Raw genomic sequence first — 15,547 nt, forward strand, 5'->3', positions numbered from 1 at the left:
ATACCTACCTTCTGTATGTGTATGTCGTTCAAAAGTAATAACATTTATTAGAGTATAATTCAATTAGTGCTATGCAAAAAATGAAACAATAGAATGAATGAGCTGTTCTCCAACTAAAATCCAACACTAAAAGTGCTTACCAAATGAAAACCAAAGTTATGAGCATTAAAAAGATATTAACCCCAACTGATCTTTGCTTTTGTGGTTTACGAAAAAACATATACACAAAGTATAAATCGAGCAAGTAAAAGCGCGGTACGTTCGGCCGGACTGAATCTTATTGGTGTCTTCCAGTGTCTGAAGTAGTCAAATCGGGAGATTTATTTATATAGCTCCCTATCTGGTTATAGACTGACTTGTATCATATTTGGTACTAATATGGAATGTCCCACGAACAAAATTTCGGCCAAATCGGCATTGCACATCCACAATAGAGTTTTTGAGTTTGAGGTTTTATCCATTTCAGCCAATCACTTGTGAAATGTTATGTCAACTATCAAATTTCCCATGAATATTCCATAAAGGAACAGAGGATACTTCTCTCACATCATCGAATGCAATCTGAATAAAGTTTAAGCTTAATGAAAAGGGCCTCCTTTTTATGCCGAGTCCGAACGGCGTGCCGCATACCGACACCACTTGGTAGAGAAGTTTTAACATGTCAGGATACCTCGAAATGTAGCCAGCCAGCATTAGTAGAGGTTCACGCTGGGATTTGATCCCAGGCGTTCGACGTCATAGGCGGATATGCTAACCTCTGCGCCTCTATGGCTTGTCAAATGTTAATGGTCGTTAATCAGTCATTTTCCACAGTAATACTGGCAGTTTGCTGAAGTAGTGATAGTAGGATATTAAAGGGTAATTTTTTAAGAGCTATAGGAAAGTTAAAAAAACACACATAAAATGCAGAAAAATGCATGGAATCTTTATTTGAATCGATAGTACGGTCCATATAATTTAATGTATGAAGATTATTTCATGCAAATGTTGACTGCGCCTCAAATGGTCCATTCGCTAGATGCCTTCCACTAAATCACACAGGAACTCGTTCTAACTCCTACTGCGGGACACACACACACACGGAAGATGTTCTATAGTCTCTTCATCCTCGATGTCCCTACAGCTTCTGCAAAAGTCGTTACTGCCAAACTTTAGTCTGTGAGCATATTTTCCGATTAGACAGTGACCTGTCATGTCGGACACAATGACTGAGACATCTGTTCTAGCCAATGACAGCAAAGCAGTAGACCTCTTCAAGTCTAGATGAGGCCACATAGTTTTGGAATGCTCACAGCCCCCTCTTTTTGACCATCTATCATTCGTTTACATGTCGCTAGAGGCATACCCACAGATTCCAGTGTCCCTGGAATGTGTAAGGTACTTCCTTGTCTCGCAAGCTCGTCTGCTGTAGAATTCCCTGGGATAACTCTGTGGCCCGGCACCCAGAACAGGTGAATTTTGAACTGTTCAGCCATCTCGTTGAGAGATCTGCGACAGTCGAGTGCGGTTTTTCTGTTCAGAAATACGTTCTCCAGGGATTTAATGGCTGCCTGGCTGTCTGAGAAGATATTTATGCCAATCGTCGTAATTACATTATATCTTAGCCATTCCACCACTTCCTTAATTGCAAGGATATCTGCTTGATACCCACTGCAGTGGTCGGGTAACCTCTTCGATATAACCAGTTCTAGATCTTTAGAGTACGCTGTTCTGTTACCAGGGATATCGTAGTTCCAATCGGTTCTATCAGAAATAGTGGTGCAGTAATTTTTATCGGCCGGTATCTCACGAATAAATGCTTCAATGTTGTCTTCCAATGCGTCAATTGGAGCGGGTTTCTCTGTATAGACATGAGCTTTAACAAAGTCCCACAAAAAATAAGTCTAAAGGCTTTAAATCGCACGATCTAGGCGGCCAATTGAAAAATTTTTCGCCTATTTTTTTCGCTATGTGTTCGAACAAATTATCTTTGGCATCCAAGAGTCGGCTCCTGCTGCCTTGTTGTTCTTTAGTCGGGTTACTGCTACTAGGACCTAATTCTGACTAGGAGGTAAACATTCTATACCATCATCACGGATTGGTTCTGCGGTATCCTCTTCGCCGCCAACATCGGGCACTAGCAGTTGGGTAAAATGTTCTTTCCATATCCTCAGCATGTTATCTCTGTCAGTTTCCAGATTTCCTTCTTTGTCTCTGCAGGAGGATATGCCTGCACCAAAGCCATCGGTTTGGTGTTTAATTCTTTGGTAGAATTTCCGGACTTCATTCTGACTCCTGTACATCTCAATTCGCTCGCACTCACGTCTTTCCATTTCCTTTTTTTTCTGCGGAATAGACATTTCTCCTCTCTCCTTTTCTCCCGATACCTCTCCTTCATCTGGCACGTTGCTACTGATTGCAGTGTTGCTCTATATGCCGCATTCTTGGCTTCAGTAGCACCTCGACACTCTTGGTCGTACCATGGGTTTTTTGGAGGAGGCTTCCGGTACCCAAGTACGGATTTCGCGGCATTTTCCATGGAGTGGACAATAGTTTGCCACTACGCCATTATATCATCGGAACAATCCCATGCAGCCGGTTGTACGTACCGGATTGACCCTATGGAGTTCTTCATCGGCAAGGGTTGCCGCCTCAGTGTATAACACACTGCTACAACAACAACAACAACAACAACAACATCATCGGAACAAGGAGTTCTTTCATGAAGTAGTTGGGTCAGTCGAGTTGAGTATGCCGCTGCCATTTGTTGTTTTAGCAGCTTTCCAATATCGAGCTTCCGTGCAGTGTCAGATCGTACTTTCCTCGCCATGTTCAAACGGGTGCGAACCTTTGCTGCAACAAGGAAATGATCCGAATCTATATTCGCTTCACGAATCGATCGTACATCTAACACGCTGGATGAATGATTTCCATCTATCACAACGTGATCAATTTGGTTTCTCGTGTTTTGATCGGGTGACAGCCATGTGGCTTTGTGAATATTTTTATGTTGACATCTGGTGCTACTAACTACCATGTTTTTTGCCGCGGCGAAATCTATCAGCCTCAACCCATTACTGGACGTTATCTCGTGGAGGCTAAACTCTCCGACTGTTGGACCGTAGGCGCTCGTAGAAAATATCCTTGGTCTGCTCGTCTTTGTCTTCCGTCGAGGCATGGGCACAAATAAGGCTGATGTTGAAGAATTTGGCTTTTATGCGGATTGTGGCTAGCCTCTCATCCACCTGAGTAAAGCTGGAGACAAGGTGTTTCAGTCTCCGACTAAATCCGCAGCCAAATTCATGCCTCGTGTTATGGCAGCTATAGTATACAATAGTTCGTCACCGTTTGGTGTTGTAGTGACGCCATTCTCAGTCCATCGCACTTTCTGTAAGGCGGTTATATCTGCCTTGTACTTTTCTAATACATCCACCAGCGCGTATACTGCACCTTCTCTATAAAGAGTGCGGACATTACAGGTGCAGATCCGCAAATCATGGTCCTTTTTTCGTTTGCGTGGGTCGTCAACGTTGGGCGAGGGGTCCGTTTTTACTATTCCTTTGTTTTTCATAGTAGTTCTATGTTTCCCGGGGGCGGGTTACTGGCCCAGCGCCCCAACCGCATGGGTTTTATGGGATTGCACACGTATACCTCGTTTTGGCGAGCCGCTTGCTCCAAGATCCGACGCTCGCCGCCAGCCGCCCCTAACCTGATAACAGACGCTGATGTTGGCCATTGGTTATTTGAAGGCGCCAATAACTCGCCTTATCATCTCGAGTATCATTGGCACTCAGTATTTAATTAAGAGCCAGTGCCACCTGACTCCTCACTGAAACTCTCCTCTCGAAAATCGCTGACTGCCCGCGGCCGCATTTGCAGCTACTCCGCATAAAAACGGAGCTTTCCACCATCCGCAACCTTTGGACGCGCACGGTAGCTTTCAGCTAAGCTTCCCGTAATAACGATGGGCACCACACAAGTCGGAGCTCAAAGTTTCAGCCTGTGTGGTGCTCACAGTCACCCCGTATCGGCCGGGATGACTATGAGCACCACACAACTATAACTTTAAAAGCAATGAATGGATTTTTTTTACGCCGAAAGAGTTTATTCTGCAGAAATTCCTTAATTTCACAACTATATATCACAAAATGTAAAAATGTTTTTTTTTTTCGTAAAGAAATGAAAAATTTTGAATCGCTTTGCAATCTTTTACATTTGTATAGTAGTCAATATGTGTCGTGGAAATGCCACACCGATGACAATATCATTGCGAACGTGATATTGTAAATAATGTCCCATGTACTTGCAAAGATTATAAAATGTCCCTCTACAATTTTAAAGTCTCGTCGAGCTATCATATTTGAAGTGTGTGTGTATGTATACTATACCGTTACAAACTTATTGCATCATTTTTATTAGCACTTCCATATGTTTGTATATGCATACATATATGTATATAAAATCAATGTCGAAGATATTTTAGCAATTGAAAACCGATTTACAACAATTTCCACTATATTTCGTAAGTGAGGTAAACAGTTGTGCAGTTGCATTGAATTAATCATTTTGGTTAACAGAAGAATGCCATATTACACTTAAATTATAAACTATTTGTTTATGTATCAGCTTTATATGTATGTATGTATACCCGCTCATTATTCCAGATTTACAAAAATAAAAATTTCCAAAAAAACAATCTTATAAAGAATATTTAGTCCGATATTTAGCCCGATATCTTGAAGTTAAGTTTGACCACCGTGATGATTTAGTACTTTCTTTCTACGCAATTGGAAAAATCTGCAGGTGTCTGGAAAAGTTTTTCGATCGTATAGAAACGTATTTGTGAATATACATACATACATTCATATGTGGTTTGCATATTTCTTTTATTGCTATTTTACTCATCCTTCTTTTTTTTTGAGGGGTAAGGAATGGTGCTGTTTTCATTCATCTCATACATAGATCGGAAAATAAAAATGACTCATTATATTTTCACAAATTTGTATCAATTCCCATTAAAGCTAAAATAGACGATGAACTTACACGTTCATTGGGTGGATCTACCACTCAACAGAATGGGGTATGATTCGAAATTGTTTTCAATTGTAGTATTTCATAACATTTCCGTCACTCCAACCACAGAGAGCAAGTGAGCAACAAAAAATTAAAACACTATTGACATATAAAATTATTTAGTACTATGTACATAATGTTGTATGTTCTTTAGTGCCTTTTTTCAGTTATCACATCACAACTGGGGGAATCAGTAGGGAGTCAAAAGATAAAACACGGCGATTAAAAAATAACACATACAAATTAAGTATGTATGTACTAAGGTAGAAAAAGAAACTAATGCTGGGTGAAGAGAAAAATAAAATACAAAAAGTACACCACATTCACAAACATAAAAAGTTCACATTCAATAAAATAAAAATAATTGACAGAAAAAGGTCTTAACCTAAAGGAAAGTTTCTGGTCTCAATGTAGTTGCCATCAGGGGCCGAATTACCGCATACGTGAACGAGTAAAATCGTTCGAAATCTTTATATTGTGAATTATGTATCTTTTTATTTAACGGGAATTTTTTAAATTTAAGAACGCGAATATTAAAATCGATCATTATTTACAAGAACTTTGATAAAAAATATTTTTATACAAGTGGTGTAACTTCCATTTAATACGAGTTAAAATTTCTTTCAGTACGAAATCGCACTCGAACAGGTATGCGATAATTTTGCCTCAGATTTGAAACTGGTGTTCATATCTTTGCAACCACATCACATGCAATTTAACGGTTTCAAAATATATTGCATGAAAAATCATTATCAAAATAATGAGAGGCGTACCTGCTCTAAAGAGAAAATCTCATGAGTGTGTAAAAAAATAGGGCCCATGAACAGCTGGCGGACTTCTCTTACATATACAAATGAGTGTTTATTGTTGATTATCTAAGGCAAATATTGGGTTGCCCAAAAAGTAATTAAGGCTTTTTGGGCAACCCATATATATCACAAGTGCCGCAAAAACTAGAAGAGGATAACCACCGCTGAGGTTCTCGCCGGGATTAAAACACAGGCTTTCAGCTTCAAAGGCGGACATGCTAACCTCAAAGCTACGGTTGTCTCATGAGTGTATAATTCCATGTGAATGTTATATTGGTTTGGATAATGCAGTACTCTGCTATAAGTATCCCTTGAACATCTATTACAAATATGTATGTATATTTTATAACTTAAGGCTCACGCTAAGTTCAGAGGCCGAATTACGGAATACGTGAACGGGTAAAATCGTTCGAAATCTCTCTATTGTGAATTTGTATTTCTTTATTGTGCGAGAATTTTTGAAAATTAGGAACGCTAAAGTATAATGTGTATAAAAGTGGTATAACATCCATTAAATACGAGATGAAATTGCATTCAATATCCCTTCTCTCACCAGGAGCATAGACGCATTACTCCTCCCGAGCCTCGTAGAAAAATTTTCAATCGCCGAGCATCAACATGGATTTCGTAGACTGCATAGCACAACAACTGCTTTGCATGTCATCACCGCACACATTTGCCGTGGCTTTAATCAACCCAGGCCATGTAAAAGGACGGTCCTCGTGGCCATTCCAAACTTTTTGAGGACATTGCCAACACGTCCATCCACCTTACGAACATGCCTCATATTTCGGTGCAAAAAATCTGAAGATATCTGCCACCAAATCTTCGGCCACATTGTTCACTACAAATACGTGTGAGGTGAATGGCGGGCCGACTGTGATGGTCGATGGTGAAATGATTCCGACCATCAAGTGTTCCAAAATACTTGGCGTCACATTTGACAGCTCTTTCACATTCTCCCCACATGCCACAGCAATCTTTGATAAAGTCAAAAGTGGATACAAGGTCCTCAAGTCACTTGCCGGCAGAACTTGGGGTGCAGACAAAGGAACCTTGTTGACCACGTACAAAGCAACTGGCCGATCTGGGATAAGTTATGCAGCGCCAGTGTAGTCTCGTCAGCTCTGTGACACGCAGTGGAATAATATTAAGATCTGTCAAAATGCCGCCCTCCGAACTGCAACAGGCTGTCTTCTCAGTTCTCATGTAGACCACCCACCTCCATCAGGAGACAAAGATCCTACTAGTGTGAAGTAATAACTACTTGCTGTCTAAGTAATAACTTTTGGGCTGTTATCGCAGAGACTATCAAAATCATCATCTTGTGGATAGATATCCACCCCCCAAGAAGCCTTAAAGTAGATATACATGAACTAGGCTACATTGAATTTTTACTCTAAAAGTACGGGAACATGTTCGCCTTAACACCCGAAAAAAACTTGGAAAAAAGAGAATTAACTCTTTTTTTTTAAATGACGCGATTAATCGAATTTTAAACTTTTTGTAGCCCCCTTTTAGTCTCACGTTGGGATATATCGCCAAGTCGCACGTTTTCTCCCGTACCGAGACACTAATTAGACTAAAAAATTATATCGCCTGAGATGGTTTTCCACTTCCTTAAGCGTAGATTTAGTGACTCTTACGATAGAAAATGTTTGCAGGGCTTATGGGTAAATAAAACGCTGTGTACTTTAACGTTGGCAGCACTAATATACATCCTAAATAATTAAATATCAACAAAATAAGTCATTCTAATCTTTAATAAATGTTACTCGGAGTAGTTTTTTAACTTATGTTAGAAAAAGTACGTCTTATGCATAGTGTGATTGTCTATAGGCCTGATGGCTTCGCATTACATGAAATGAAATAAATAAAGAGTGATTTTTTTAAAATCCTAATCAATTTTGCCATTCCAGAACGTTTAATCATTGAAAAAATATGTTCCGTTCTTTCTCTTTTAGTTTTGTCATTCAAATTGAATGATGACACCATATGTTTTAATAAAAGGTGATAAGATTAAACGCTTAGCTAACCGGGGATAGCATTTTTCTCCATACAAACTAAGCGAGAAAATCCACTTAATGGGCCTAATGTGACGAACTTAATACCCTCTTTAAGGGGATTTTAGTCTTTTCACAAGAACAACCGTAAAACTCCATAAAAAATTTTAAACTGAAAACTAATGAAAAAAAGTAAATGTCTTTATTACGATTAGAACTCAAAGATAGCACATAAAAACAATTATTCTGAAGACAAGATTGTGTTGGTGCAAAAAAATTCCTATGACTAGTATGATTAAATATATAACTAAAGTACCTATGTATTTTGTTCAAGCTTTTTTACAACTATTCCGAAAGCAGGACAGAGTACACTGCTTTATAAAAAAAATTATTGCACTTAAGTGCAATTTTACTTTTTGGGAAATAAATATAATGGAAACCCTGATACCATTATCGAGGAATGACTATTTGAACTCCAAATACAGGTGCATCCTTCTTTTGTATACATCGACACATGCCAATGTGTATACTTTTATCTAAGTAGGTATATGGTCAAACAAAAATATATTTGTGCGAAACAACATTTTCGCATTCACACATATACAACATGCATTATACATTTAAAACACATAAATTCTTATCATTTGATAAGTGATGAGCTAAGAGTGTGGAACGAATGATATTCTGATTCCGATTGTCTCATATAAATTTCAAGAATCAAAGTAGGTAAGTATTTCAAATTTGTGATAACTATTGGGACTGATTCACAAACACATAATCGAATGTACAGAAGGGGGCTTAAAGTCTATATACACATATTAGTACGTACGTACAGTTAATATATTTCAGCTATGCGACCTTTGACATGTCCCCAAATCGAGATCAAATTGTTGTACAATTTGAAAACAAAACACAATTGCCACATAAATGTATATACATACATATATATGTACGTACGTAATATGCCTGAATGTGTTTATTGAAAACAAGAATAAAACTAATAATTGCATATCCAATTTAGAGCATACATGCCGCGTCTCTATATGTAAAGCTTATGCCAATCTCCCCATGCAAACAAACGCAGGGCGACATTCAGACATAATACGTAGATATATTTTACACATGTATGAAATCATTGTGAAAAGTTCTTGTCGCATGGTGGAGAGGGTACATAGAATAACAAAAATGAGCTCATTCGCACTCGGTGCTGAGAAACTCTACGGCATATACATACATATATGCAAGTGTGTTTGGATGTGGTGGCATGGCTGGTTGTTTGTTTGTAGGTTATTGTATCTGTGCGGTTTTTGTTGGCGTGAGATGGTGGTTGTTTGTTGATTGGAAGTAGCGGCGATGTTAAAAAAAGAGAATGAACAAGGAAAGAGTAATACAAAATAAAATGGGCGAATAACAAATATGAAAACTTGAATAATACATGCAACTCTTATCTATTACGTAATTTTTCGTTGATTTACACTTGAAGAAGAGCTTAAGCGTCTGCACACATACACACATATTCATAAAAATGGTTGCGAATGTAGATTTTGTTCTGAAAAAACTATCTACGATGTGTGGTTGTTTGTCACCTCTTCGCTGTATGTCACAAACATCAATGAATTCAGAAAGCATACATAGCAATTAATTGCGTGTTCGTAGCGGAACAAAAACGGCATTTAAAAGTTTGTCTGAAGAATTTAAAAAAGAATATAGATAGACATAAAACATCATTACGTATTCCTGTCACCGCCTAAATTTAGTGAGAACACAAGAGAAATAAATGCAAATAGAGTAAGAGAGCAAAAAAATATCTACAGAAAACGAAAACAAGAAAATATTTTGACAATGTATACAAATTTCATTTGTCTTTTAGTCGTTTGTTTTGGTATTTTATTCGTAATAGACGCTCCTTTCTCTTAATTGTGTTGAGGTAATCATGCAAAATGGAGATACATATATATGTATATAGGTACATAGGACATTAATTATGTCGTTGTCCTTCTATAAATGAGTAACAACGGATTGCATTCAACCAGGATTTTAAGGAGTTTAGGATCTTCCTAATTATTGTTTTACTTTGCTTTGATAGGTACCCATATCAATCTTGTTTCAACATGTTTAACACAGAAATACAAGACAAAAACAATCCCATGGCAGCCTGTTGTACGTACCGGATTGACCCGATGGAGTGGGCTGCCATTTATGGGTATATAGACAATTTGTTATTCTTAGTAAGAACATCATGGATGAAACAATTTCCGGATTAGGTACAAGTTTGACTGTATGAAAATGTTATGCTTGAACTTTTACCAAGATGGGAAATTTTATGGATTGCTAGATATGGTATGGAGGCCACCGTAGCGCAGAGGTTAGCATGTGCGCCTATGACGCTGAACGCCTGTGTTCGAATCCTGGCTGGAACATCAGAAAAATTTTCAGAGGTGGTTATCCACTCCTAATGCTAGCGACATTTGTGAGGTACTTTGCCATGCAAAAACCTGTCGCTCTGCGGCACGCCGTTTGGACTCGGCTATAAAAAGGAGCTCCCTTATCATTGAGCTTAAAATTTAATCGGACAGCACTCACTGATTTGTGGGAAGTTTGTCCCAGTTTCTTAATGGGCAAGTTTGCAGACATGGTATTCTCCTTTGCTTTCATAAAAGTGGTAGGGATACATTTAAAAACTTAATTTTTCGTTTGCAATTTTTTAAATGGAGAAAGACGGTTAAATATTAGAAATGTGCGTGAAATAATTATAGCCATACACTTGAAGTGAGTTGAAAACACAAACATATAAGAGAAAGACAAATGTCATAAATTTTTCAAAATTACAGAAAAAACGAGACCTAAATCATATTGAACTGAGCTGATGAAATATTCAGGGTTATTACAGGAGGCGGAATTCCGACCCATCTTATTGATATATTCACAGCGTGCCTCAGACTTGCCTGACTCAGAAAGGTTGGCAGGCGGCAAGTGTGATGTTTAAACCCAAGCCCGGCAAGGCAAGCTATGCGACACCAGAGACTTTTAGGCCTTACGTCCTTTCTATTGAAAACATTAAAAAATAAACAAAGCAGACGCTGGACGCATTCATCCACATCACAATGTTATCACTAGTGAGGTGAGCATAACATAAAATAACATTTAGAGATAAAATGTGTAGAAGCTTTTGTGGCACAGAGCATGTGATTCTGCTTTTGCTGGTTCAAGTCTCGAACCAGCAAAATGATTTTTATTATTTCATACGTTAAAGTTATGTCCCACATTATTCCTCGGGTTTAATAATGCCACCGTCATCAAAATCAATTTCAATACTAACTAACAGTTCAATACTGACTAAGAGTTATTCAATTGTTCTTAAATTGTTCACTTATTGTGAACTCATGAAATGGAAATTGGAACTTTTTCCAAATTTCTTTAAATAGTTTATTCAGTAATAAGTTTCAGAAGAGGTATCATCGACGATCATGTGCTTTTACCCATGTTTAGAAAGTTGCTCGTCAATTCCAAACAAATTTGTTTAAGTAAAATTACTAATACCACATAAACTATTTATCTATACTCATGATAAGTTAGTCTTTTTTTGTACCAAGCTAATTTTCTAAACCTATAAGAATTTTTTATTACACGTGAGTAATGACCATGAACTAACTTGAATGATGTAATTAATACGTATTTTCAATAAGATTTTTTCTGAGTGTGGGGATCCGAATCAGCTTTGCAGGGAGGGCGAAAGGGTTTTGGAGATAGCTTACGGCTGGGCCAAACCTAGAGATTCGAATATTAACAGAGAGAACACTAATATATGCTTGTTCATGAGAAAGACGAAGATGGACCAATTTGACGCGCCACGTATCCTCAACAGAACGATTTGCCATAGGTTAGGTTAGATTAGGTTAAAAAGAGGGTGCAGATATTAATGCGCCCCATGCCACTATGGACATACACCTAAGCCAGTAATCGGCTTGTCGTGCGCTCTAAAAACTATAAAGTAATTTCTAAAAAGAAAATTTTAAGTTAGGAATTCCTTGCTACGTACAAAATCCGTAATTGTTTTCAATACCACTCCCTAACCATTTGCCATACGACAAGGTCAAATAAAGGGGAGACGTTGGGGTGTTAACTATGCCATTGCCCGGATTTCACGGCTAACAGACTCCGGCACTTAGGTAAGGACACGATATCAGACTTGAACCAACTTGTGGGGCCAAAGAGATTACATTAGATGGGATAGACTTCTTCTAGGTTGCTTTTAAGTATTTAGAGCGCAGAACAAGCCAACCACTGGTTTAGGATTAACACGTCAGTTCTAACGTAGACCACCTCCAGCAAGAGGCAAAGATTCCACCCCATGCGAAGATATAACTACATGCTGTCTAAGCAATACCTTCTCGGTGGTTATCGCAGGGACCCTCCAAATCATCATCTAGTGTTTAAGTAGCCACCGCCCAGAAGCCTTAAGGTAGATCTACACGATCTAGAAAGAACCACCAGATCAAGCGGGCTTAGACAACACTCATGCAGACACAGTAGCAATTGCTGTGCATAGCTACCGACCGCCTCCCATTGAAGGTAACTAAATTGACCTCCCTCGACAAACCAGAATAGTTCTGACTCAATTACGATCAGGCAGATGCAGCCGCCTCAACTCCTGCAGAGCAAGAATTGATGCCAACGTGTAGGATGTATGTCCCGATTGTGATCGGAGATCCCACGACACACGGCACCTGTTTAACTGCCCATCCAGACTCACTCGTATCAGACCCAGATCCCTCTAAACGTAACCCACCTTAGTCGCAGAGTTCCTGAATCTAAATATTCAACAGAGGTAAGCAGAAGAAAAATAGAACACAACACACTGTTAGGTTTAAGTGGCAGTCTGCCATCAGACTCACTTAGACGTTTTCGTCCATTGTGATACCACGGGAACAGAAGAAGGAAGATGCCTTCTAGTTCCTACCGTTGTACCATCCAGATCGCTTTAAAAAGCCCAATAACGAATGTTAACATCCGCTAAATCAGACAGGTTCTCAAAGAAATGAGAACCAAAAGTGGAACTCCTTCTAACTGCTAGTGCATGACACACACACAGAAGGTGTTCTATAGTCTCTTTTTCCTCGATGTCCCCACAGCATCTGCAAAAGTCGTTGCTGGCAACCTTCAGTCTGTCACCATGTTTTTCGATTAGACAATGATCTGTCATGGCGGACACAATGACTGAGACGTCTGTTCTAGCCAATAACAGCAAAGCAGTAGACCTCTTCAAGTCCAGATGAGGCCACATAGTTTTGGAATGCTCATAGCCCCCTCTTTGGGACCATCTATCATTCGTTGCCCTTCGGGCCTGGACCTGAAAACTTAGCTTTCATTTCGCTAGAGGCATTCCAGTGTCCCTGGAGTATGTAAGGGAATTCCTAGTTTTGCAAGCTCGTCTGCTTTAGAATCCCAGGGATATCTCTTTGGCCCGGCACCCAGAACAGGTGAATTTTGAACTTTTCAGCCATCTCGTTGAGAGATCTGCGACAGTCGAGGGCGGTTTTTGTGTTCAGAAATACGTTCTCCAGGGATATTTATGCCAATCATCGTAATGACAACACACTGTTACAACAACCACTGGTTTAGGTGTATGTCCATAGTGGCATGGGGTGGACTAATATTCGCACAGCTACGCACAATGTTGTGTTGTGTCTCATAATGTAAAATTACTGACTCAACGCCAACGCTTGCATTTCGATAGAGGCATACCAATTTCTGCTGGAATGAGTAAGGTAGTTCTTTTAGATAGATCTAAATTCTTCGATCATCAAGCTTTTTATCTAAAAGTGACATAAAAAAAACATCGTAGATTCCCGCTGTCTTGCAGCTTAAAGTCGTAAAAAAACTAGTTAATGTTTAAAAAAATTATGAAATTGATGACAATGGATTTAAGGTTCTCCAAACAATAAACAAAATATTAGAGACATTGACTGAACCGCAACACAACCGGTTTATAATATATTTTGAGAAAAATAGCAATAAAAGCAAATAAAACCAGTAAGCTAAGTTTGGTCGGGCCGAATCTTATATACCCTCCACCATGGATCGCATTTGTCGAGTTTTTTGTGCGGTATCTAGTTTTAGACAAACAAAGAATAATGAATAAAAACTTTAGGCTATTGGAGCTTTATCAAGTTATAGTCTGATTTGAACCATAAATGAATTGAACGCTGAATATTATAGAAGTCATTGTCTAATAGTTCAGTTCATTCGGACAAGAATTGCGCCTTGTAGGAGCTCAAGAAGCAAAATCGGGAGATCGGTTTATATGGGAGCTGTATCAAGCTATAGATCTATTCAGACCATATTGGACACGTATGTTGAAGGTCATGGGAGAAGCCGATGCATAAAATTTCTGCCAAATCAGATGAGAATTGCGCCCTCTAGAGGCTCAAAAAGTCAAGATCCCAGATCGGTTTATATGGCAGCTATACCAGGTTATTTCTCGATTTGCGACGCTCTAAAAGCTGTAGATGTCAAGACCCCAGATCGGTTTATGTGGCAGCTATATCAGGTTATGAGCCGATTTAAACTATACTTAGCACTGTTGTTAAAAGTGATACCAAATCGGACGAGAATTGCGCCCTCTAGAGGCTCATAAAGTCAAGACCCAAAATCGGTTTATATGGCAGCTATACCAAAACATGGATCGATTTGGACCATTTACAATTCCAACCGACCTACACTAATAAAAAGACAGATAGACTGACGAACATGGCTAGATCGACTTAAAATGACATGACGATCAAGTCTTAGACGCATTTTTCGAGGTGTTACAAACAGAATGACGAAATTAGTTGGCCCCATCCTCTGGTGGAGGTTATAAAAATGTGAATAGACGAGATTTTGGTTGAAAACAACAAGATTAATAGAGAAATAACATGGATATATACACAAACATGTAAATAGAAATTAATCTGTTGGGAAGAAAAAACCCACAGTTTGACATAACCATTCCAAAAACATAAACTACATGGAATAAGACTTATATTAACTGCCTGAATGAATACACCTGAAAAATTTTTAATCTCAATTTTGCGAATATTAACATATTCACACTTTTCTAAATTTTACCACAAAACCAAACCAGTAACAGACGGAGAACTTCCGCAATATCAATGAGTGCTGCTTCACTCAAGCTCAAATACAAGGGACACCTTTGCATGGCCTATATATACAGCAAGGGGATAAGCATTTCTGAAAAATGGGAATCAAAAATCTGAAGGAGGTGCAAACCTATGCGCTAAAGCCCAGTTTTTCGATTGGGAAGAAATTTACATTGAAAATAAACGTAATGGCAGAAAAACAAATCAGTAATCTTTTGTTTTATTGTTTAGGGAACAAAAAGTTGGGGAACCGGTAAAAACACAAGCGTTTCAACCCAACGAATTTATAAAAAAAACAGTAAGGAAAGGCAAAAGTCGGGCGGAGCCGACTATATAATACCCTATACCACCTGGTGTACGTAGTACTTATTATATGTAGAACTTATCTCGAAATCTAGTCAGGCTTTAATTTGAATATCTATTGAAACATCAAATAGAACCTTGTAATATTTTCCTACGATAGGACAACAAATTTGGATTTCCACATCCTTAAAAGGCCATATCGGATAAAAGTAGTTATATGGAAACCTGTGCCAAATTT

General features: G+C 38.6%; 1 protein-coding gene across 3 annotated transcripts in view; it reads right to left on the minus strand.

Annotated features, from left to right (window-relative positions):
- Nucleotides 1-15,547, minus strand: part of LOC106083918 (spectrin beta chain) — a 31,185-nt gene that overhangs the window by 12,754 nt on the left and 2,884 nt on the right. The window lies entirely within an intron of this gene.

The sequence above is a fragment of the Stomoxys calcitrans genome, chromosome 4 (genome assembly GCF_963082655.1).
Source record: "Stomoxys calcitrans chromosome 4, idStoCalc2.1, whole genome shotgun sequence".
NCBI lineage: Eukaryota > Metazoa > Arthropoda > Insecta > Diptera > Muscidae > Stomoxys > Stomoxys calcitrans.